General features: G+C 38.6%; 1 protein-coding gene across 2 annotated transcripts in view; it reads left to right on the forward strand.

Annotated features, from left to right (window-relative positions):
- The window catches only part of DCC (DCC netrin 1 receptor), a 1302902-nt gene that overhangs the window by 240462 nt on the left and 1035066 nt on the right, over positions 1 to 27374 (forward strand). The gene's annotated exons all lie outside the window — the stretch shown is intronic.

The raw sequence follows: 27374 nt of genomic DNA on the forward strand, positions 1-27374 counted from the left end.
AGATCCCCTGGAGAAAGAAATGGAAACCCATTCCAATATTCTTGTCTGGGAAATCCCATGGACAGAGGAGCCCAGTGGGTTCAGTCCATGCGACCGCAGGGAGTTAAGTACTGAGCGACTGAACCATTACTGCTGTATAGGTATTTACCTCATTGCCTGGAATATTTTCTAAATATTACTAATGCAATGAATACTTAAAGCAGTTAACTAACTACTGTAAAGCTCCCCCGCCCCCGCCCCCGCCCTCACCGGCCACCAAGTCCTCATTTATTTCAGCAGTTAAGGTAATTCTTTGACCTGAAATATCCAGAGCAACGTTTTAAAATAGCCAGAGAAACATTTTAATTCTTCCATCTACAAGTGTCATTGTAGGCTATATGTAAATAAATAGAAAATAAGCTAGAAGGGAAAACCAAAAGTATATTTCTCACCCTTTATATTTGTTATATAATGTGTATAAGAAATATAGTTTATACACCAGTTTAAAAAAAAAATATGCTGTGTATTTGTATTGAAGAGTTTAAGTAGAAAAAGATTACATGCGGTTCTATAAGTTAAAGGTTAAAGCCTTATTAGGTTTATCTTTAAAGAAGAGATGTCTTTTTAAAATCAGTGTTAAGATTGGCATACTTAGTTCATTCCAAAAGGGTGAAAATAATCGGATAGTGTAGAGGTAAATGACCCAAATTTGAGTTGGAGGTTTTGCAAAAGTTCTCAGGTCACTTCTGGTTAGAGGAGAGTTACAGCTGCTGCCTGCAGCGGATGGCTTCATCCTGAAGGGCAGTGGAGAGCAGTCCTGGCCTGCTTCTGGCTCTTCTGCCAGGACCGAAATGTCTTGGACTTGACTGTGGTGAAAGGAACATATGTAAAGGAGCAGAGACTGCAGTGTAAGATTTGAAGCTGCCCTGAATGAATTCAAGTTGGCTTGACCAGGTGACACAAAGCCCCTGGTCCCTGAGATCAATGACCCACTGTCGCACACGCCTTACTGTTCAATACACATTTAGCATGCACCTCTAAGAGACAGATGCTGTGTTCATTTCTGAGAACACAAAGATAAATGAGTGAGAAGCCCCGCCTTCACCAAGTGAGTGTGTGCTCTGGGATGGAAGCCAGAAATGGTCAACAATAATGACAGTGTGCGGAGGGCGATTACAGATGCTCAGAGCGGTTCTGGAGGAGGCTGACGGAGGAGTAACAGAAAGGATGTGTTTGTCCTCATTAAGGATGAATAGGAGTTTTCCTTATGGACTGGATGAGAAAGGCATTTCAGGGAAAAACAATATATATGCAAAGGCATAGAACAACAGTATATAACAGACATAATGTATGTTATGTGGTGCCAGCTTACGTCACATTGTGCCATCTATCAGAGCAATAAAGACCACAGGACTTGGAGAAAATGACTCTAGATTCAATTCCCTATCCACAATTACCAGCTACTTCATCTGAGGGAGTTATTTTACTTTTAATTTCCATTTTGTTACCTGTAAAACTGGGTCATAAGGGAGGCTAGCTCAAAGGGTTGTTGTGCTAAATGGTCAAGAAATGTAATTAAGTGTAAGATATTATTTACAGGATCACTTAGACGTTGTTGGGGCTTCCCAGGAAGGCTCAGTGGTAAAGAATCTACCTGCCAATGCAGGGAAAGCGGGTTCAATCCCTGGGTCAAGAAGATCCCCTGGCATAGGAGACTACAACCCACTCCACTATTCTTGCCTGGAGAATCCCAAGGACAGGATAGCTGGTAGGCTACTGTCCGTGGGGTTGCAGAGTCAGGCACGACTGAGCGTGCATAGGTATTGTCAGGTCACAAAGTAGAAATGACCTCTAGTGAAAAGAACTCTGACACATATAAGAGCTAGAAGGAAAGACAATTAGTGGGTTAGTAATTGAAGGAATGCCCTAAGGATTTGGATTAATAAGACCTTGTCCATGTTGAGAGACAAGCTAAAATGACATGCTACAGATACCCCGTCTAACCTGTTCACGTTTTAGTCAACCTGGATGAATGCTCATGACATTTGTCAATGGCACGACACGGGAGGAGCTGTGATGACTTGGGGTGCTATTTTCCAGCATCCAACTGATGTTGATTGGCTAGCTGAAACAAACTCCTTATATCTGACAACGTGAAATTTCAATTTGAGCATGAAGGATATAAAGTTCTAACTGAGTTTACTGAAGATCAGTGACAGGATGCAAAAAGATATCTGTGGTCAAGACCATGTGGGAAAAATACAAAGTGGAGGGTTTGAGGAGCTTTTAGGCTTGCTGTTGGTCAGCAGTAACAGAGAGCTAAAGTAATCCGGATTTCATCAGTAAAGGGGAGGCATACTTAGGGTGGTAGATATGATGGTCTTATTCTTCTCTGTTTTGGCCAGAGTGCATTGCCCTTGTTGATCTCTGAGAGAAGTTTATAGACAAGTTAATCTGACTCACAGGATTACTATGAAGATGTTAAAGGAATTCAGGCATCTCCTTTAGGAAATGTAGATAAGTTCTTAAAAGGAGGAGACTAGGAGGGACATAGTTTTTACACTTATACATGTGAAGAGTGGTCATGAGGAAAAGGAACTAGATTTATTGGGTTGAAATCTGAGGGCAGACCTAGGATGAATGAATGGAAGATAAAAAACAATTTAGGCTTGGCATCAATGTGTCTAATGAGTTCAGAAGATGAAAGGGAATGTAGTTAGCTAACAGTGAAGGCTTCTAAGCTTAGTCCAAGTTGTACTAGGTGAGGATGATGGAAGAAACTGTTGTCAGCAGAGAGCTGAGAAGGATGCTCTTTAGAGGTTTGTCTAAATCCGCAAGTCTCTGTATAAATTAGTAAGATTTGATAATGAGGCTTAAAGAGCCAAGTAGCCATTATGGAAGAGAACTGAAAGTCAGTCTAAAGATGTTTGGATTCACGTGAACCTGAAGGAGGACTAACGATGTCTGAAAAGGACACCTGTGGTAAAAACCTTTTGGGTTTCATGCTGCAACAAATTCCAAGCAAAAGTTGAGATCTGTTTCAGTTTATCATTTGTTAATCATCTGGAAAATTAGGAGCATGCACACTGAAGTCAGTACTTGTTTCCTTAGTGAATACAGAAGTATAGGCAGAAAGCAGTAAACATTTATTTTTCCTTTGGGCTGTCAAGAGAGCGCTGTATGCTGGAAGAATAAACTAGATGATCTATTTACTTTTCATTTGCACTGTCTATATTTCAATAGTAATGGAAATAATAAGTTACAGACTGAGAGCATGATTTTTTTGATCCCAGCTTTTAATGATACACACAGGAAGCAAAAGTATTCAAGTTAGCTTTTTAGTAGAGATTTTATTTGGTAATTTGACTCTAAGGAGACTTTGATTTTTTTAAAATATGTTATCATTTAATTATATCAAACTAAAGGGTAGCATATGGTTTTGATTCATTTAACCTTAATGGGAAAGAACAAGTCATTACTTAAAGAGTGTCTTATAGCCTATTATTTCTTGTATTTTTAGAAATCATTTATTCCTCTTCAAATTGTGCTGTAATTATTCATTAATAATTCTTCTTGATGTCTCTGGAGTCATTCCATTACCCACAGTCATTACGCATCATTTCGTCAATGTTTGCTATGATATTGAGGTATCTATGGCTCATTGAGTCATTACATCCATTGGTGTGTATCCTTTTAGTGAAGAGTACCCAATTTATTCAGAATCAAGTTTCACTGACATATTTTCCAGAAACTTAAGAAGCTGCTTTTATATCCAAGAAGAAGAGTACAGATATAATCCCTATATACTAACTCCTGGATATCTCTCATGTAAATCTTGGCATTGATTGGATAATTCTATTTTTGTTATTGGGCTAATGACCCAGAGGAGATTTGTTATTCAGCTCGTGGACCCCAAATTGTAAGAGAAAACAGCACTGCATGGAATCACTGTCATTAACTGCTTTATCCAGGTAATGGTACATGCTTATTTGCTCAGTCCTATCCGACTCTGCAAACTCATGGACTGTAGCCCACCAGGCTCCTCTCTCCATGGGATTTTCCAGGCAAGAATACTAGAGTGGGATGCCATTTCCTCCTCCAGGGGATCCTCCTGACCCAGAGACCAGACCCACGTTTCCTGTGTCTCCTGCATCACAAGTGGATTCTTGACTGCTGAGCCCATGGAAGCCCATGGAAGCCCATTTAATGGTAGTTTGTCGTAGACCAACTCCATCATGGTTGGTCACAACAGCTTTTTGTAGGAAGACCTAGAATATTAAAAGAGGAGTATTTCCTCTGAGTAACAGAATTCTACATTTTAAATAACCACTATCTGTTAAAATAGGAAGACTGGCATCAGTGGAGGATGAAATGTTTAGCATGGTCAGGATAATGTATATTTTTTGAGTTTAGGCTTGGTTTAAACTTTTACATCTGGTATTACTTAGTTTGAGTATCTTCTCCCCAGAGGTTAAAATAATCTAATAATGAATTAAGCACATTCTAAATATTTATATTTTCCCCATTTCATAGAAAAGACAAAGTATAAAATTCCTCCAGGCAGCTCTACTGTATGAAGGCAGTTTATAAAACGGTTGTGTTAGTCTATATTATTCACATCACAAAAGATTCTTCTGTTGTGAAAGGATGGAGCTCAGGGTTTCTTTAAATCTGAGCTCCCATTATGCATTTAAAACATCATTTAAATTATCCAAACCTTCAGGAATAAATTTGCTCTGTAAAGTGACATATACTTACCTTATTTGTGAACTTTGGTATAATAAGTTATTCAGGAGGTGACTGACACAAGTCTTGCAAGAAGTCAGAAGTGTGAAAATCCAGAACTTGGAATTCTTGAAACTGTTGTACAGCATTATGTCTGTTTCCTTAAGAACATTTATGATTATTGTTTTGAAATAATAATGTTGATGTAATATTTTCAAAAGTATAAAGTTTACTTTTAATAGTTATATAGAAACAGTAGACATATTTCTAATGAAAAATATACTGATTCATTAAGCAAATGTTTATTAAATGCGTGTTATTTGAGCTGCAAACAACCTCAGGTACTTCAGTCTCCCATTTGATAGACGCAAACACTGAGAACAAGAGCAGTGATATGGATTGCTCAAAGTCAAGTAATAAAAATGCAGAAATAGGAGTAATGGTCTCAGTTCCTAACTGCTTGCCTTTCCAGCACCCTCTACAAGCTTCTTATGTTAATTCACTTTATTATTGAGAGAGATTGCTTTAAAAATATTGTTCTGTCTCCATCAACTTATTGAAGATAGATTCCTATAAAAAAGGCATTCCCTCTCTCCTTTCCTATGCCATGAGGGATTTAGGCAGCTATAAAGCCTAGCATGGACTACTGACACAAATATACAAAAGAATCAAAATCAAATTCAGTGATCAAAAATGAAAACCAAGATGCCAAGATAAGGAATAATGTAAATCATATGCGGTAAATGTAAGTAGAATAGAAGTACCTGTTTCTGTCTGATTCTCTAACTCACTGTTTATTTAGGGTACAAATACCATGTTATTAGAAAAAAGAAAATCCCACATTTGGTTTGTTTTTCCATCCAAGTAAACTTTAGAAAACTCCCAGAGCTTTCCAAATAAATCTTGAATATCTCCCTGTGTTGTAGAGGAGTGCATGTGAGTGGAAGAGAGAGAACTTATTATTTATGAAGACCATCAGACTGGTATAGAGGAACTGGATTTTAACTTTTTAATTTATTATTTCCTGTGAGATAGTATTTCACAGAAAAGCAAACTATAAACAGAATCTTCATAAGATTAGGAAGAAATGGCTTGAGGATTTTTTATATAAGTTCGTAGTTCATTATTACATGTATACTTCAGCAAGGTCATTTGAATAATAGAGAAAATATTCAAAACAGTAATTATTTATTGGATTAAACCAGGGATCAGCAAATTTTCTCCATAAGGGACCAAATAGTAAATAATATATATATTTCTGCTTTGGGGACATATGGTTAATTTGGTAACTACTCAACTCTGCCCCTATAATGGGAAAGCAGCCATTGAAATAAATGAATTATTGTGCAACAATAGAATTTTATTTGTGGACACTGAAATTTGAATTCTGTATAATTTTATGTATCATGAAATACTGTTCTTCTGATTTTTTTCGACCATTAAAATAAGTAAAAACATTCTAAGCTGACTGTCACATGATTTGCCCTGGGGTCATTGTTTGCCAACTCTGCTTAAACTGAATATCCTTGTTAGAGGGATTTAGGGAACTACTACTATGACCCCTTTAATAAATAAGAAAACCTGCATATGAGCTAGTGAGCCACTCCCAAACTGTCTCATACTGCATCTGTCTACTGCAGAATAGGGAAAAACAATGAAATGAAAAGATAAACAACCATAAATACTCCTTGACCTTCATCTTTGAATAGTCATAGCTTTTCTTATAAATCTATATGCCTATGCTCAATGCTATCATCTTTTTCTTTTAAGATAAAGTGTTACTGTATATCCACTTTCTGTGAAATTCATCACACACATTTGTGTGTATGTCTTGTTTGGATATGAAATGCAGGACGATGAGCGCAGTAGGGCATTAGTTGCTTGAGACCTGAAATATTAGCTTGTTTCCTTAAATACACTATATTAGCATTTTTAAAAAATATCAAATGGCTTAACAGAAAGAATGATTCAGATACTGTGTTTGTTAAATAGATATTTGTATCAGTTCTTCTATATAAATCATCTCTGCATGATGCTAAGCATCTAGATTTTTGGAAACACATGGAAGGTTGAACATTTTGCTTTATGTCCAGATGTCTGGTGTTATGTAAACCTTTGATATACAGGAAAAGAATATGCTGAGCCATCTTCATCCAAAGTTTTTATGAATTCCTTAACTATCCATTAAAGTGATTACTTACAAACTTACAGATATCTGGAAATTTGGTTAAAGCTGTTTTGTAAACATCAATACCTAAGTAAGATTTACAGTATATGTGTACATAAATGTAGACCTGTTTGTTACTTATACTTAAGTTATGCACACAGACATATAGTCCATGGGGTCATATATATAATCAGTTTATTTCAGTCGCTCATTCATGTCCAACTCTTTGCGACCCCATGGACTGCAACACGCCAGGCCTCCCTGTCCATCACTAACTCCTGGACTCTACTCAAACTCATGTTCATTGAGTCAGTGATGCCATCCAACCAACTCATCCTCTGTCGTCCCCTTCTCCTCCTGCCTTCAGTCTTTCCCAACATCAGGATCTTTTCAAGTGAGTCAACTCTTCGCATGAGGTAGCCAAAATATTGGAGTTTCAGCTTCAACATCAGTCCTTCCAATGAACACTCAAGATTGATCTCCTTTAGGATGGACTGGTTGGAACTCCTTGCAGTCCAAGGAACTCTCAAGAGTCTTCTCCAAGACCATAGTTCAAAAGCATCAATTCTTTGGTGCTCACCTTTCTTTATGGTCCAACTCTCAAATCTGTATGTGACTACTGGAAAACACACACACACACACGTATACACAGACACACACATTACATATATACACGGATAAACACATATATATGTTGTTGTTGTTTAGTTGCTCAGCTGTGTCTGATTCTTGTGACCCCATGAACTGTGGCCCACCAGGCTCTGCTGCCCATGGGATTTCCTAGGCAAGAATACTGCAGTGGGTTGCCATTTCCTTCTCCAGGGGGCCTTTGTGACCCAAGGATCAAACCCATATCTCCATGCAGGCAGATTCTTGACCACTGAGCCACTTGTGAAGCCTGTAGTGTGTGTGTGTGTGTGTGTGTGTGTTTTATATATAAACATTTTGTGGGTGTACCTCAAAGTGCTTATGTGTAAACACTAAGTAAGTAGAAGTTTACTTTTTGAGTCAGTAGCCATTGTGAGCGTTCCAGTACTGTTGCCTGTTCTAACAGTCAATCCAGAGATTTCTGTTAAATCAAACCTTCCTCCTCAGAGCTGTGATGGAGTTTTATGGTGATATTCACTGGGGGCTGGGTTTTACATTAAATGAGAAAATGTGTGTGACTAGTGCTTTCTAAATTGAAAAGTGCTGTACAAATATTAGCAGATATCTGCTTAACTTCCCTTAAACCACTTGATTCATTTTTCTCCATCTTATTTCAGAAGCTATTTCTAAGTCAGGAGATGAATGTTTTCATCACTGATTTCCCTTCAGTAGGCTGTGAATACATTCTGGGTTTTTTTAATTATTATTTTGCAGTTGTTAATGATGAATGGACAGGGATGCCTGGCGTGCTGCAGTCCATGGGGTTGCAAAGAGTCAGACACAACTGAGCGACTGAACTGAACTGACCCCTAGCCCTCCATTAAAACGCATGCAGAAGGTGTTGACATCAAAGCAAGTAAAATTTCTCAGAAGGGAGCCTGAATGTGGCAAAATGAGATTCATGAATGAGTTTGAATTCTATCCTGGACATAAAGGAGGGGAAGGGTTTGGGGAAAGTATCATCTGAATAGCAACAGACATTAATTTTATGTGGAGGCAAATGTGCACTGCTCTCAGGGCCTGAACCAGCTTTGCCGACAATGAACAGTAGGAAAATCATTTCCTGGGTCCTAGATTCCTTGCTTTATATATAAAGGGGGTGTTAGTTTATTCGCTCTGTCGTGTCCAATATTTTGTGACCCGTGGACTATAGCCCACCAGGCTCTTCTGTCCATGGACTTCTCCAGGCAAGAATACTGGAGTGGGTTGCCATTCTGTTCTCCTGGGGATCATCTCGACCCAGGGATTGAACCCAGGTCTCCCTCATTGCAGGTGGATTCTTTACTGTCTGAGCCACCAGGAATTACAGACATAAGTACTGTCAATTCATCCAGTTGTTCATCCCTACATGAATATAAGTTCAGAGAAAATAAAATCTTTAACTCTTGTGTTATCAGAACCCACAAGTATAAAAATACATACTCTGTCTTTAAAAATTAATTGGTACTGGAGACAGTTTGCCAAGTTCCTGTTCAACTTTCCATTCAAGTATGAGGGCAGAGTGTGTTTAAATATTAGTGTAATCCCTTGGTGCCTCATATCACCAGTAGTACGTTTAAAACATTCTTAAATAGGTGTACATTGGTAAGGATGGGAAAGCTGACTGTGGACAGAAAGTTTTAAAATCTTAGGAACCCTGAAGTTTAATGTCAGTTATTCCCTGCCTCGGATGCCTCGGATAGGGTACTGACACGTCTCTGTGTGTGAATATAAGTAAAAGGGCCACTTCTCATTAAACAGGGCATGAACAGCCTCTCTATGTTGCATCAAAAGTTACTGAGTTTGATTAATCTCTATATCTATACTCAAGTCTTTGTTTAAAATACCCTCCTCCAAAAATCGCATTAGCACTTCCTGTTTACCAATCTTTTCTTTGTAGGTTCTGTTTAGTGCATCTCACTGGGATCTGCTGTCAGTCATTTGATCAAATCCTGCAGTGCCACTAAGTAGGGTTCTCTGTCAAAATCCCAGAAGCACCCCCGTGCTTTGGTCAATGGACTTGCAGCAGCTAAGCTTTGGGAGCTCATGCAGGAGACTAGATCAGTGTTTTGATGCAACACATTCCTTATATTTAAAACAAAACCGAAAGACAGTTATGGTTCTGCATTGGATTTCATGGCAGTTTTCATCCATTTTATCCTGTTGCACTGTTATTTTTTGTGTGTGACCTCCTTGAAATTAAAGCCATTTATCCATTTTATACACACACACACACACACACACACGCACACAACTTCAGTAGAAGCTAACGAGTTGAGCTCTCACACTGCTTGTAGAAGGGAAAGAAAGAAGAAAGTGCTAGTCACTCAGTTGTGTCTGACTCTTTGAGACCCCATGGACTGTAGCCCACCAGGCTCCTCTGTCCGTGGGATTTCTGAGGCAAGAATACTGGAGTGGGTTATCATTTCCTTCTCCAGATCTTCCCGACCCAGGAATCAAAAATAGGTTTCCTGCATGGTGGATTCTTTACCATTTGAGCTACCAGGGAAGCCCTGTGGAAGGGAAGCATATTGGAATTCAACGAAAATGCAGGGATATAGAACAGAGAGCTCAGCTCAGTGTTCTGTGATGACACAGAAGGGTGTGTTGGGAGGGATTGGGAAGGAGGCTCACAAAGGAGGGGATATATGTATGCTTAGAGCTGATTCATGTTGTTGTACAGCAGAATCCAAATACAATATTGTAAAGAAATTATATTCCAATTAAAAAGTAAAACAGGAGTAACTTAAAAAAAAAAAAAAAAGGAAAATGCAGGGATCATAACAGTGAAGGAAGGAGTTCTTGCCTGGGAGGAGCCTAGATCAGTTGAACAAATAATCCTTCTGGTTACAGAGAGGCTGCAGTATAAGACTTCTCCTTTAAATTAGACTTAACTGAAGTCTATATGCTTTTAAACATCTTTCCAGAATTACATTTATATCTTCTCAAAACAGAAAAAAAATATATATATCTGTTTAAAAGACATTTCTCTTCTATTTGAGGATGGTCAGAAATGAATGTGGTGATGGAAGCTTAGTGTGAGGCCTAATCAGGAAACAGCATTTAAGAGACTGAAGGAGGCCCATACGAGAGGTCCAGAGTCCCAGGAAATAGTAGCAAAGAGAATATGCAGCTATGACCTCCCTGTGCAGGGAGGAGTCAATTGGGATAAAACCGACTTGGGTTTGTCAGTTATATCAAAAAGCGTAAAAAAGGATGAAGTTACAAACAGTAGAATAAAACTGCTGGAATACCTAAATCCATATAATAGCATAATAGGACAAGGCATGGGATTTTTCAGGCATTTGAATCCAGGAGTTACCTTATACAAAGATGTTAGCTTAAGAATATTAACTTTAGTAAAACACTCAGGACAGTAAGGCCTAAGTGCTGATTGCTATTGTCATTAAAATGACCTTATGAAAGGTTTTTCAACTTTGTTTTAACTCAAAATGGTAATTTCATAAGGTGCAATCTAATATTATGTAAAAGAGAAGAGAGGACTTTTTTATTGAAGAATAGTTCACTTATAATGTTGTGTTACTTTCAGGTATACAGCAAAGTAGTTAAGATACATACATATATATACACACACACATATGTATATGTACGCATATATATGTATTCATTCTTATACCAGTTCTTTTCCACTATAGGTTATTATAAGATATTGAATACAGTTCCCTGTTTTATGCAGTAGTTCCTTGCTGTTTATATATTTTATACATAATAGTGAAAGTGAAGTCGCTCGGTTGTATCTGACTCTTTGCAACCCCATGGACTGTAGCCCACCAAGCTCCTCCGTCCATGGGATTTTCCAGGCAAGAATACCGGAGTGGGTTGCCATTTCCTTCCCCAGGGGATCTTCCTGACCCAGGGATTGAGCCCAGGTCTCCTGCATTGCAGGCAGACGCTTTAACCTCTGAGCCACCGGGGAAGTAGTATACATAATAATATGTATCTGTTAATCACATGCTCCCTTCCCCTCCCTTTCCTCTTTGGTAACCATAAGTTTGTTTTCTATGTCTGTGGACACTTTCTGTTTTATAAGTAAGTTCATTTGTATTATAGATTAGATGCCACATATAAATGGTATCACGGTATTTATCTGTCACTGTCTCAGTTGTTTCGCTTAGCATAATACCCTCCAAGTCCATCCGTGGTGTTGCAAATGGCATCATTTCATCCTCTTTGATGGCTGAATAGTATTCCATATGTCTCTGTGTGCCACATCTTATTTATCCATTCATCTGTTGATGGGCATTTAATTTACTTTCATGTCTTGGCTATTGTAAATAGTGCTGTTGTGAACATTGGGATTCACATATCTTTTCAAATTACAGTTTTCCCTGGATATATGCCTAGGAGTGGCATTGCAGAATCATATAACAGCTCTATTTTTAGATCTTTAAGGAACCTCCTACTGTTTTTCACAGTAGGTGCACCAAGTTACATTTCCACCAACATTGTAGGGAGTTCCCTTGTCTCCACACCCTCTGTAGCATCTGTTATTTATATTCTTTTTGATGATGGCCATTCTGACTGGTGTGAGAATTTATTGCATTTCCCCAATAATTAGTAATGCTGCTCATTTTTTCATGTGCCTGTTAACCATCTGCATGTAGAAGAGCAGAGAGGGTTTTACCCATCCTTTTAAAATTTAGAAATGTCTACCTACAAACCTCAGATATGCAGATGACACCACCCTTATGGCAGAAAGTGAAGAGGAACTAAAAAGCCTCTTGATGAAAGTGAAAGAGGAGAGTGAAAAAGTTGGCTTAAAGCTCAACATTCAGAAAACAAAGATCATGACATCTGGTCCCATCACTTCATGGCAAATAGATGGGGAAACAGTGGAAACAGTATCAGACTTTATTTTGGGGGGCTCCAAAATCACTGCAGATGGTGACTGCAGCCATGAAATTAAAAGATGCTTACTCCTTGGAAGGACAGTTATGACCAACCTAGATAGCATATTCAAAAGCAGAGACATTACTTTGCCAACAAAGGTCCGTCTAGTCAAGGCTATGGTTTTTCCAGTGGTCATGTATGGATGTGAGAGTTGGACTGTGAAGAAAGCTGAGTGCCGAAGAATTGATGCTTTTGAACTGTGGTGTTGGAGAAGACTCTTGAGAGTCCCTTGGACTGCAAGGAGATCCAACCAGTCCATTCTGAAGGAGATCAGCCCTGGGATTTCTTTGGAAGGACTGATGCTAAAGCTGAAACTCCAGTACTTTGGCCACTTCATGCGAATAATTGACTCATTGGAAAAGACTCTGATGCTGGGAGGGATTGGGGGCAAGAGGAGAAGGGGACGACAGAGGATGAGATGGCCGGATGGCATCACTGACTCTATGGACGTGAGTCTGAGTGAACTCCGGGAGTTGGTGATGGACAGGGAGGCCTGGCTGCTGCAATTCATGGGGTCGCAAAGAGTTGGACATGACCAAGCTACTGAACTGAACTGACCTACAAATATTTTGGACTAATTTAATATAGCCATTCAAATATGTTACATAAATAAATGTACTTTGATCTATTGATGGAGCTCTCCTGCCAGGTGCCGTTTTTCAGCTGTTACTGTAAGAGCTGCCTTGTGTTTAGATGGTGGAGCTCGAGGACACACCAGTCATTGGTGCGGCAGGCCTTGGCTCTGTCAGGACTCACCTCTGGGCTCCATCACCCACCGGCTCTGTGAATGTGGATGCAGACCCTACTCCACTTCTCTGTGCCTCAGGTTGCTCATACTTAAATAGAGACAAGGGCATCCCAATCCTGGGATGGAACGATTCTTCATGTTAATTGTGGCGGTGCTTATATAAATCTACACATATGATAAAATCTCACACAGAACCATATGTACACATGCATACATAGAAAAATCCTGAATAATAATACATAGAAAAAATATAGAGAAAAAGTTTGGTGAAATAATATGTAGAAAAAAATGCATAGAAAAATTTGGTGAAATCTGAGCCAAATCTGAAGTTTAGTTACTCATATTGTGCAAATGTGAGTTTGTTGGTTTTGATCATTTTTTATTTCGGTAATGATAACTCTCTAGGCTGTCAGTACAGGGTAGGGGGCGTTCTGAGTGATGGGTGTATAAGACCTGCCTGTGCTAGTTTTGCAGCTCCATGTGACTCTGTCTTTAAAAATTAAAAAAAAAAAATAAAGAACTACGCACTCATTGTATGAGCCAGCAATGCCACTCCTAGGTATTTCCCTTGAAAAACTGAAAGCATATGCTCATACCAAATATGAATGTTATTAACTGTTCTCATCATAATCTTCCCAAACTAGAAACAACCCAGATGTCCTTGGACAAGTGAACAAACTGTGATACACCCATATGGTGTAATACCCCTGAGCAACAACAAAGAAATAAACTATTGATATCAGCAACATCAACCAAGAAGCAAAAGATATAAGTTAAAAAAATGATGGTCTCTGAAAATAAGACTATATATACATGTGAAGTTCTTGGAATAGGGACTGATTCATAGCGAGCACTTTGTAAGTATCCACTGTTGTTATTTCTCTCCGCCTCCCCGTCCAAAAAAAAAACTCTGTCTTCCAGAATAATGACAAATTTCCCATTTTCTCCTAACTTGAACAAATTAGTGACTTTTTTTTTTTACACTTTGCAATATTGTATTGGTTTTGCCATACATCAACATGCATCCACCACGGGTGTACATGTGTTCCCCATCCTGAACCCCCTCCCACCTCCCTCCCCATACCATCCCTCTGGGTCATCCCAGTGCACCAGCCCCAAGCTTCCTGTATGCTGCATCGAACCTGGACTGGCGATTCATTTCTTATATGATATTATACATGTTTTAATGCCATTCTCCCAAATCATCCCCCCCACCCCCGACAGAGTCCAAAAGACTGTTCTATACATCAGTGTCTCTTTTGCTGCAGTGACTATTTATAATTCTGTATTTCCTGTGTTTACTATATGTCACTGTGTGCATGAGCTTATACGCACATGTACGCACTTCTCATTAAGATGTGCATACATATATATACATATGCAATGCATGGGTGAAGTTTGAGAATTCAGCACCAAACAAGAAAAATGTACCTGTGAGGCTTCAATTTTGGAAGATTTTCAAATGCCCAAATTTAAGCTTTTCAAATAAATGTTTGAAATGCCAAGTTAATTAGGATTGAAGAAATTGCACTTATTGTGTGATTGTCTTTTATGTTATAAATACTGTGATCTATAAATATATATACACATATACGTATGAAAAGTGAAAGTGAAGTCGCTCAGTCGTGTCCGACTCTTTTCGACCCCGTGGACTGTAGCCCACCAGGCTCCTCTGTCCATGGGATTCTCTAGGCAAGAATACTGGAGTGGGTTGCCATTTCCTTCTCCAGGGGATCTTCCTGACTCAGGGATTGAACCCAGGTCTCCTGCATTAGAGGCAGACGCTTTAACCTCTGAGCCACCAGGCAAGACCTATATATGTATGTTGCTGATGTTTAGATACAGTATTAACATTTAGCATATGTGCTGACTGTGCTAAGTTGGGCTTTTCTGATGGAGTTGTTATATTTTGAAGAACATGCTTTGAATCATTTATAAGTCTGTGTAATAACAAGCCATATCATAACAGGATTTACTGAACTTTTATTGCCACCTACACAGTCAGCTAGTACTTACTCATCAATCTGTACTGTGTGTGAAGTGCTCAGCTGGATAAAAGAGGAACAGGAGGTGTTTAGAACAGGCTCAGAAGTAAGAGATGTTGTTGTTTAGTTGCTAAGTCGTGTCTAACTCTTTTGCGACCCCAGGAACTGTAGCCAGCCAGGCTTCTGTGACCATGGGATTTCCCAGGCAACAGTAGTGGAGTGGTTTGCCATTTCCTCCTCCAGGGGATCTTTCCTACCCAGGGATTGAACTTGCATCTCCTGCTTGGCAGGCATATTCTTTACTACTGAGCCACCAGGAAAGCTTGGAGTAAGAAATCCCTGGATTCAACTCCTAACACTGTAACTTGCTAGGTCTGTGTATTTGTATAAATTATCCAATTCATCTAACCATTTCTTCCCCTGCATGATAAGCACAGTACAAATTATCAACCTCTTAAAGTTACTGTGAGGTAAAGGGTATGTCACAGGATCAGGTATTATAAACTGCTCAGTAAGTGGTAGCTGTCATTATTATTAGGTATGTTATAATTATTTGGGGTTAAATGACTTAGAAATTTAATGGGAAAGAAATACAAGGTGAAAAAATTACACACTCTATGCTTATGTATAGAAACTGTTGAAGGGAAGTATCAAATATATTCTAAGATATTTGCATGAACTTCTTTGGCAACATGGAACTTCATCTTGGTCAACAAGTACATGTAGGTTTGTGATTGACACACTGTGGGAAGAAATGGGTGTTTATTTAGTGTACTAAATTGTGACACTGTTTAAAGGAAAGCAATATGAACAGAAATGTGATCAAGAGAAGATAAGGGTGGGGGTGTGGTAGAGTTGATGAACAGGGAGCTCAGCTAGATTGGCATTAACTACTTATGTTAAGTTGTCCAGTTCATGAAAGAAATGCTAGCTATGAAATAAATAAAGGCAACATGTATGCCTGTCATTGCTGTGCCAATACACATGGATGCAATACAATTTCTATCATATATACATATATATGACACATAAACATATATGTAAATGTAAACACACGTGTATGTCATATTTATTATAAAATTCAAAGTGGCTTAGCTTACTTATAGAGCACATTGTAATGTCTGTAATCTCGAAGTTGTAAGTGAATGCAAAGAAGAAAATTAAAATGGAGAGAGTACACTGAATTAGAAGTCAAAAGACTAAGATTCTAGTACCTAGTACCAGTGAACTAGTTAATCTCTTATTTAAGGTGTTATATCGAATCTCAGTATTTTGACTTCTAACATACACACACACACACACACACCCTCGAGAAGGGAATAGGTACCCACTCCAGTACTCTTGCCTGGAGAATTCCATGGACAGCAGAACCTGGTGGGCTATACAGTCCATGGGGTCTCAAACAGTCATACATGACTAAGTGACTAACACACACATATATATTCACAATCATATATGCACAATTATATACACACATATATATTCGTATATATGTAAATATGTATAAAGCCACATGTACACACACGTCTCTTTATCAATGACAACAGTTCTAGAAGCATTTTGCTAAATTGAACTAAGTGGTATATGTTGGCCATTACCAATTTAATGTTATTTGTTACTCATATTTAAATAATTTAAACCACAAGCTCTGCAGAGCTAGTGAGCCTCTAATGGTTTGGCAGATTCCTCGAAGCAGCCATAATTACACCCACTCTGTCTATTGGATTGTCTGCTTTGGCTTCTTGATGGTTTAAAAACAAATTAAATGGCACTTAAATCAAAGTTCCCATCGGTGTGCTGTATATGCTTCCATGTAGGAAACAGGTATTTCTCCCATTAGTATAGACATATATAGTGGAAACAAAGGAAATGTATAGTTTAAAATATCAATTTGCTTTGAAACATTTCTGTGGTTTGTTGGTTTTGCATAAAACTTTAATGTTCAACAAGCTCTAAATAGACCATTTCTTTGTATTTCAAGGGGAAATAACTTTAAATTTATTGATTCCTTTTAGTAAAGTTGTTCCTGGTTTCATTAGAAATAATGCTGCAATAACAACCATTTTTTTACAAGTACCAGCAGCTAAAACAAACCTGTTAGCATGATTTTCACATCTGTAGAAAGCATGCTGCTGCTGCTGCTGCTAAGTAGCTTCAGTTGTGTCCGACTCTGTGCAACCCCATAGACGGCAGCCCACCAGGCTCCCCCGTCCCTGGGATTCTCCAGGCAAGAACACCAGAGTGGGTTTCCATTTCCTTCTCCAATGCATGAAAGTGAAAAGTGAAAGTGAAGTCGCTCAGTCATGTCCAACTCTTCACGACCCCATGGACTGCAGCCCACCAGGCTCTTCCGTCCATGGGATTTACCAGGGAAGAGTACTGGAGTACTGGCCTCATATTACACTGTTGAGAACTGGATTAGAAATCTGAGCATGAGTAGTAGTTCATTCTCACAGAGAATACTGAAGTCACTGAGATAGGTCTCTTTAGTCTAATGTAATATGTGACACAAAATTGACATTTCCTAAAGATCCTGTGGGCTTCCCAGGTGGCTCAGTGGGTAAAGAATCTGCCTGCAGTACAGGAGATGCAATAGACATGGGTTTGATTCCTGGGTTGGGAAAGATCCCCTGGAGGAGGGGATGGCAACCTACTCCATTATTCTTACCTGGAGAATCCCATGGGCAGAGGAGCCTGGCGGGCTGCAGTCCCTAGGGTTGCCAAGAGTCGGACACAACTGAAGCGACTGAGCACACATGCAGAAACATTCTGTAGACGTGGACATGTGTGTGTGTGTGTGTGTGTGTGTGTGTGAGAGAGAGAGAGAGAGAGAATTATTTTGCTGAATACCTATTCTCTGTTGCTTTCTTTACTGTAGAGTTCAGCAAGGTGATCATCAAACTGGTGTACAATACCATTGTTGTATTAAATTGTTATTAGGGAACAAGTCTACTTAAATATTTTCCAGTTGGCTGTGTTATGCTGAGCAGTTTTAGCGTGCTTTGGAGGTTGTAGTTTGATCGGTGGGATAAGGAGATCTATATAAACAGATAATTTAGTAAGTCAGATTCTTTCATACTTGTGTTGACTTCTGACTTTGTTTTTATAGATAATGATTCATCGGAAGGTAAAGGAATAAAGATTATCTTAAGTAAAAAAAAAAAAAAACAAAATAGACTTTATTTAAAGTACACTAGGATTGATTTCTTTTCGTAAAGTTATTCCTTGGTTCATTAGGAAGAATGCTGAAATACTGACAATTTTTTGGTCTATCTGAAGAACAGACCGCACTCTGCTAGAAAAATGACTCAATCCCCTCCTTCTGCCCCCTACCCCCACCCCAAACTCCAGTGTGTGAAGTCTCAGCTGAAAATTCAGAATGTTCAGGAGGGAGAATCTGATAGAGAAGGAGTTGTGAGGGTTGTAGGGTATATGAGAGTGGCTTATGTATTGAAGGGATCACCTTGTACGTTGCAGATCATTTTCAAAGCAAAGGACTCGCGTAGGATGCTCACACTGGTCATGGTCACCTGTTCGTACACAAGTGGCCCTGTTCTCCCTCTCATTTCCCATGATTCTTTTCCAGACCTTCTTAAAAAATTCAGTTGGGAGCCTCTGAACCCCTTACTCAGTGTGCAACATTTCATCATTTGATAAACTTGGAACTGATTCCCCGTGAGAAGCCCCTGACTCTTGAGCCTCTCTTTAGTGTAAGTGCTCCGAAACACATAAGTGCCTCCCTTTTGTGGCCATAGGTACAAAACAGATGGACAGTGTTGAGGTAGTGAAGGGTGGTGGGCCGGATCCATGTGGGGGACCTGGCATCAGGCTGGGCAAGGTACTCTGCTGGGAGCAGCCTTGGGTGTTGGGTTGGTTCTGGTCTTTCTGAACTTGGAAGCTTTAATGATTGCATCAGGTTATCCACAGTTACAACATACTTGTTGTTGTTCAGTCATGTCTGACTTTTGGGACCACTTGGACTGAAGCATGCCAGGATTCCCTGTCATTCACTATGTCCCACAGCTTGCTCAAACGTATGTCCATCGAGTCAGTGATGCCATCCAACCATCTTATTCTCTGTCGTCCCCGTCTCCTGCCTTCAATCTTTCCCAGCATCAGGCTCTTTTCTAATGAGTTGGCTCTTCATATGAGGTGGCCAAAGTATTGGAGCTTCAGTTTCAGCATCAGTCCTTCTAATGAATATTCAGGATTGATTTCCTTTAGGTTTGACTGGTTTGATCTCCTTGCTGTCCAAGGGACCCTCAAGAGTCTTCTCCAACACCACAGTTCAAAAGCATCAGTTCTTCTGCATTCAGCCTTCTTCATGGTCCAATTCTTACATCCATACATGACTACTGGAAAAACCATAGCTTTGATTAGATGGACCTTTGTTGGTAAAGTGATATCTCTGCTTTTTAGTACGCTGTCTAGGTTGATCATAGCTTTTCTTCCAAGGAGCAAGTGTCTTTTAATTTCATGGCTGCAATCACCATCTGTGGTAATTTTGGAGTCAAAAAAAATAAAGTCTCTCATTGTTTTCATTGTTTCCCGATCTATTTGCCATGGAATTATGGGACTGGATGCCATGATCTTTGTTTTTTGAATGTTGAGTTTTAAGCCAACTTTTTCACTCTCCTCTTTCACTTTCATCAAGAGGCTCTTTAGTTCCCCTTCACTTTCTGCCATAAGGATGGTGTTATCTGCATATCTGAGGTGATTGATATTTCTCCCAGCAATCTTGATTACAGCTTATGCTTCATCCAGCCTGGCATTTCGCATGATGTGCCCTGCATATAACTTAAATAAACAGGGTGACAAGCCTTGACATACTCATTTCCCAATTTGGAAGCAGTCTGTTGTTCCATGTCCAGTTCTAACTGTTGCTTCTTGACCTGGACATAGGTTTTTGCAGGAGACAGGTCAGGTGGTCTGGTATTCCCATCTCTTTAAGAATTTTCCAGTTTGTTGTGATTCATACCATCAAAGGCTTTAGAATAGTCAATGAAGCTGAAATAGATGTTTTTCTGGAATTCTCTTGCTTTTTCTATGATCCAGGGGATGTTGGCAATTTGATCTCTGGTTCCTCTGCCTTTTCTAAATCCAGCTTGAACATTTGGTAGTTCTTGGTTCACGTACTGTTGAAGACTGGCTTGGAGAATTTTGAGCATTACTTTGCTAGCATGTGAAATAAGGGCAATTGTAGTTTGAACATTCTTAGTAGTTTGAACATTCTTTGGCATTGCCCTTCTTAAAGATTGGAATGAAAACTGATCTTTTCCAGTCCTGTAGCACTGCTGAGTTTTCCAAATTTTCTGGCATATTGAGTGCAACACTTTCACAGCATCATCTTTTAGGATTTGAAATAGCTCAGCTAGAATTCCATCACCTCCACTAGCTTTGTTTGTAGTGATACTTCGTAAGGCCCACTTGACCTCATACCCCAAGTTGTCTGGCTCTCGGTGAATGATCATACCATTGAGATTATTTGGGTCATGAAGATCTTTTCTGTATATTTTTTTCTGTGTATTCTTGCCACTTCTTCTTAATATCTTCTGCTTTTGTTACATCCATACAGTTTCTGTCCTTTATTTTTGTTCATCTTTGCATGAAATATTCTCTTGGTATCTCTGATTTTCTTGAAGAGATCTCTAGTCTTTCCCATTCTATTGTTTTTCTCTATTTCTTTGCATTGTTCACTTGGGAAGGCTTTCTTATCTCTCCTTGATATCTTTTGGAACTCTACATTCAGATGGGTATTTTTTTCTTTTTCTCCTTTGCCTCTCGCTTCTCTTCTGTATGTTACAACATATATAGAAGTTATATACAGATTCTGTAGGATCAAGTTGTCTAAATGATACAGTGACCTGCATCCAGTGATTTTCTCAAGTAGTCAACCCAATGACCAGATCAAAACCCACAAAGAACATATAGGCTGCATAGAAAGCACTATGATTAAAGGGGATAATAAAAAGTGTTTTGGAAGGCCTTAACATTTCTAACCCCGTGAAAAAAAAATCAGTTTTTGAACATCAGCTTATGTGTATCCTGTGGAGAAAACTCCATGGAAATATTTTGGGCTTTCTAGGCTTTTACAATATAAATAGAGCACCTGGACCAACTGGCAATAAACAGTGACATTAAACCAAAGCACAGGTGGGCAGCCAGCTATAAATGTCACCCACACGGAAAGATACCCTGTGGGAATCCGTGCATTATGCAATCAGAGAAAAGGAAGAGGCAGAATCGCTGGTCTTAAGCATTTCATTGCCTGTCTCATTTTTCACCACTCTACTTTTCCAACTCTGTCTAATCGAGATTTCAGGGCAGCTGGGGCCTGTCTTTACCTGATTCCTGAGGTCTGAGCTGTTGACAGCCAAAGCGTGTTCCCTGACAGAATTCTGCCTCCTGGCAATGTAGACAGAGACTCTGGGGACACACGGTGTCAGAGCTTCCAAACCTCCTGTAGTTAAGGGACCTGCAGTCAAGGGCTTTGAGCTGTATGATTACCCATGGGGCTTTGCTTTTAAAGGGGAGGGAAGGGGGACTGGGCCCGCTCCATAGTGGCTGCCTCTGCACCACCTCCAACTCCCCGGGGGCTTGAAGCCTTGGCAGACCAAGACTTGTGAGCATTTAGAAAGGTCAACGGGAAGAGCAAGCTTTCTTTTTGAGAGTGGTATAGGTGCGGGGCGGGGGGCTCTTTTCCTTAGGAATAATTGAATGTGGAGAATAATCCCTATTCCCCTGGGGTACATTTTAATAATGCAGGTGACTGATCCACTTAATGTCTGCCTGATTTGAACTGTGCATCGCTTGGCTTTTCATTAATAATGAATCCACAGGTAAACAAATGCTTCACATTAAATGCCTCTTTAAAGTGTTTAGCGTCTGCTGCCAGGAAACCTATTAAGCCCTATGGTTTAGGAAAGGTGAAATTGAACAGAAGCTGTGTGTGATACCAAGTAAGCATCTTTTGACCAGTGTCTTGCGATTGGGAAGTTCATATATACCCCTATGCTGAAAACTGGGGAAAATTCCAATGTCTCGTTCTCTTAGTAATAAGATAATAAAGAGAATATATAACATGTATTATTAATAGCATAACTTATTATTAACAATAAATATAAGTATTTAAAATTATACTTAAATATAGGTCTAAAAATTCTAGAGGTATGATGTTACATAGTTTGGCCCTTATATATAGTGAATTAAGGGGCAGGAAGCAGAGTTTGTATCTTTGTCCTCAGCCTTTGAGTTGAACTAATCACCCTCATGCTTATTTCTTCTAAAGTAAAACTGACTTTGCAAACAGGTTTTGAGGATTTAAAAATAAACTGGATTTACTTAATAAGTATATTCTAATTACAGTCTCACAACTAAATTAAAGAACAATGCCACTCAACAAATTGTGTGAGAGTGTCATAAAATCAGAAACTTAGCTCTTAATATTTTTTTTTTTGGAATTTTATTTGCCTTTTATCCTTTTTGCTTGTGCCCTCTTCTTTTTCAAAGGCTGAGTTAACCTCTGGTGAGATCATTTGCTGTCTCATTCTATTTAATTTGTTGGCCTGGCCCAACTACTCTTAACATCTCAGATCAGAGTATTTTCTAATTTGAAAAAAAAAGCCCTGAAGATTATCTTGCTCCCTGATCCTCCTTTTAAATGGATGAAGAAGGATACCACTTTATTCCAGGGTAACCAAAATGGATGGTTTCCCTTCCACCATGCTTCTTGTACTGGTTTCTGTGTTCTCTCCTCAGTCTCCTTTCTGCTTCTGATCTCTAACTTCCTTGTCCTGGTATTAAACAACTTGCAAAACCAGAATGTTTATTCATAGAGCTAATATGCATCTCTGCAAGGCTTTACCTCATCCTCCTTTGCATTCTTCAAATTATACCCATCCTTCATCCATTTGTTCATTTAAGCAAAGTCTTAAATGCATGTTGTTCACCATTTTTAAATCACTTCATCAAATTATTTTTGAATAATGTATATTGTTTGCATGCTTCTCAGTTTTTCTATCTTCTGTGAAAGATTGGATCTTTCTTTTATTCATCACTATTTTGGCTAACTATAACAAGGAATGTGTGAATATGGAAGCCAAAGTTTGTGAATGCGGGTGTATATAAAAGTACGTACTTTGGTGTTGGTGACAAAACAACATTGGGTATGAAAGAATTCATAACAGCTGTGAGAATTCTACACCACCATCAATATTAGCAATATTTCTTTCCAGCAGCATACTTTTTCCTTAAGGCCACTGAAGTATAATATTATAACTTCTTCATAAAGCTGTTAGATAGACCTATGGAATAGTTTTTGAGAATCAACTGTAGACAAGTCCAGAATTTGCAAAGTGAATTATGAAGGTGGACTGATTTAAATGTAAGAAGTAATTGACCTGAAATAAATTCAGCCTGTTAAGTCAGTGAAATCATAGATTTAATGTGGTTTAAAACTATAAAACTTCTATAGTTTTATAGTTTTAAGCTGTGAAAGTAAGGAATTAATTCCTGTAAACAACTTTGTTCCCATTTTTGTTGGCCGTGATTCACTGTTTCGAGGCCACTCATTTTGTCAATTCAGTATATTAAAATTTTGTTGTCTAATGCATTGGGTAGTAACAAAGAGAATACACTGAATATGAGGGCAATATTCATTAACTTTTCATATATGAATAGACTTCCATGAAAATAAAGTACCTTTTTATCAGTTTATAGAAGTGCACACTACTAGACCCTTTGAATACAGGTAGACTATACTCACTGTGTGTGTGAGCTTGAGCAAAGTTGTTTAAGCTCTCTGAGGCCTCAGATTTCTCGACTCTGCTCTGGGACTAAGAATAGTACCTGCCTGATCAGGTTACCATTATCAGTTCAGGGTTATAACTTGTCCAGACACCTGGGATTTAGCAGCCCATTCCTATGAGGCATTAGTACTTTTCACCATTGCTAATATCATAAAGGTAGGTGGCTTAAGGATCTACTGAGTTCTCCGTTTCTGAACCAATTCTCTTTGGGTCCATTTTACCAGAAATGTCTCCTGTCTATATTGATCCTAAGCAGAAATCAAGAATTTGAGGCATTTTGAATTACTAAATTATTGCAATGGACCTGCAGGAAGTATGCTTGCAATGAAGAGGCAAACCCAAATAACACAGAGAGAATGTGCTAATGGCTTAGGTACATTGTGTTACTTTCAAACAGGACAGCTAATTCAAGGATACTTACAACTCAACTTGGTGTATCCATGTGGTCATAAGGGTTCTGGCAATAAAATGTCCTATTTTGTGCCCACTTCCTAATGTATTTGTGTATCACCTGCAGTTTTCTTAGTTTTTCTTAAGATCAGTTACAGATCTGGAAACGATTAAATATGATTTCCTTCTGTTCTTTGACCATTTGAGTTTCTTAGTTTTTTTTTTTTTTTCTATCCCTGTAGAAAACTCATGCTTGTAATGTGACTTTTTTAGAAGGATGGAGATAATAATAGTAAGTGCCTTAAAGAAAATAGAAAAATTATTTATATTGCATAGTAATTCACGAGTATTACCTCATGTGATCCTCACAACTGCTCTGTCAAATAGAATTTTGCATATTGGTTATTGTTTTAAATGTATTTTAGAAATACAGGAACAAAGTTGTCCATCTCTTGTTTATCTGGTTCAATACACTCTTTTCCCTTGGTAAGTGGGTCATGTCATTGAAGAAATTTGGTAAGGTAGCAGTAGCAATGACAGAATATCTCTAAAAATAAACATGTGTTTAATATAATTAAAGTAGACTTTCATGCTGCCCATCCAGATGGGTACACTGAGTAAACTTCCCGCTGAACTTCTTCGCCACAAGGTGGGGATGGTCTTACAATATGCACTTTGCAGACTTACCAACCTGGCCTTCTGTGGGTCTCAAATTTTTTTGGCCTGAGTTTCAAAAACATCAGTCATCCACCTTCATGGCAGATGAAGTCTGTGGAAGAGAAATTTTAAAAAATTAGTTCCCGCTTACTGGAAGTCATTATTGAATATCCCTGCAGAGAAGAAGTGGTGAATCACCACAATCCAATAATAAAGTGTGAAATCTGGAATGACCCTGGATAAGAGGCAGCTATCTTCCAGTCTGGAAGTGTCCCCAACCCTCTGTCACTGATAAGGGGGCTGAAGTATAAATGGAGCTGTGTGACATTTTCTTTTCCCTTGTGAGCTGGACCATTTATGCAGAATACTTTTAAAGAGCTCACCAATGCAAAATCCTTCCAGGCCTGGAAATAGAGTGCTGCCAGCTGCCAAAACTCAGTGTGAACTCCCTCCTGCTTTATAGTAACTACCCTACTTCTGTTTCATTCTTAAAGAAAATAATGTGGCTTTGTCTGTCTTTATCACTGTGCTTCGTCCTTCCTTATACTTCTCTCACTCAGCTTTGTATTTGTGAGTTCCTTCCAGATTTTATCTGTACTTAAACTTCTTTTTTCTTGCTATATAATATTCCATTCTATGACTATGCTACAGTATATCAAGTTTCCCTGGAGAAGGAAATGGCAACCCACTCCAGTATTCTTGCCTGGAGAATTCCATGGGCAGAGGAGCCTGGTGGGCTACATACAGTCCAAGGGGTTGCAAACAGTAGGACATGACTGAGTAACTAACACACACATTACAGTTTATCAACACCTTCAAGATTCTGATATTTCCAATTTAATGCTACTCTGGACAACACAGCTGTGAACATTTTCTACTATAAATCGAGATACACTTGGACAGGAGCTTTTTCACACTATATGCTTTGGAGACTCATTACTGGTGTGTAGAATATGTACATCTTCAATTCTTCCTATTTCTATTTCCCTAGCAATGAATGACAGTGTGAATTGCTGCACATCCTTGCAATCACTTGCATTGTCAAACATTTTACTTTTGACAATCTGGTGGATCAGTAATGATATCTCAAGGTGATTTTAATTTGCATTTTACTAATCACTAACAAACTTGAACACCTTTTCATATGCTTATAATAACTATGATCTGCTTTTTATGATGTCTTTCAACTCTTTTTCCATTGGATGAAAGCATTATTTAAAAATAAAATAGAGTTGGAGATTTTCTCTTCTAAGATTTGCAGTAGCGAGTTCAAGCAGAATTCCAAAGTTGAATTCTTTAGTTGATAGTTCAGTTGTTATTTTTATCTGTCATATAATTAAAAACCTTTATTCCTTTTAAATTTCTTTTTCTTTTCCAAACAAGTCTTGACAGTTTCTTTTTCTCATCTCCTTATTCATCCCCCCTCAGATGAACTAATGTAAGGCTTGTAATTTAGAGCTTAGAACAGTCTCTTAGGAAAGGAGAAAAGCAAGGAGATTGTGCTTGGCCTCTAAGCTTTAGAAATCTCCCACTTTGCTTTGGAAATAGGCATATTCTTGGTAGAGATTGCTATTGTTTAAAATCTCTTCTGAGGCTACCTTCAAGAGTTTAGGAAAAGGAAACTTCATGAGATGCCAGGCTTGATGTTAAAAACAAGTTGTTGGGCATCGATTGAGCAGATTTAAAGAACATAGTGATAAGTAAGGGGAAAGGAGGTGATCTCACCTACCAGTGCTAAAAATGTCATTAGAATGATTTATATGCCATCAACTCATTACTCTCCTGACTATCACCAAGGATCTCCAAGGCAACAAGGATTATTCTTTACACATAACCCTCAGGCTTTATCTCCATCTTCTGAAGCAATTTTTCTATTCTTTCTGACCTGATTATTTCCACATGGATGGAAGTATTTAGATGAGACAGATATAATACACTACTGCTTACCATACTGTCCAGGTTTAACCTTAGACAGTCATACACCTTTGATGAAAGCAACAGAAACTGTACTGTCTTACATTTATTTAATACCATTATTGCAGGCATATGGCAAGGACTGTATTCTTCTGATTCATTAGATTTGGAGCCAGAAATAAGATCACTTAGTATACTGAGGAAGAATGATGAATTTTATGGGTTTATATTCTACCATTTCCTGATATTTGTTTTTAGATTTTATTCCTCTTGTACTTCTTGTTATTGTTATCTGTGTGTGTAGGAAATTCTCATCCTTCCTGACTCTTATTATCCATAATGCCTGTAACTACGTGTTTTATTTTTAGTGCTCTTTGTTCTTCCTCTTTCTTCTGTTCAGTTAAGTTGCAATTGTTAAGAGTCTATGACTGGAACTTATAGAACTATCCTCTTAAAGCATACTG

Source organism: Bos javanicus, chromosome 24, assembly GCF_032452875.1.
Source record: "Bos javanicus breed banteng chromosome 24, ARS-OSU_banteng_1.0, whole genome shotgun sequence".
NCBI lineage: Eukaryota > Metazoa > Chordata > Mammalia > Artiodactyla > Bovidae > Bos > Bos javanicus.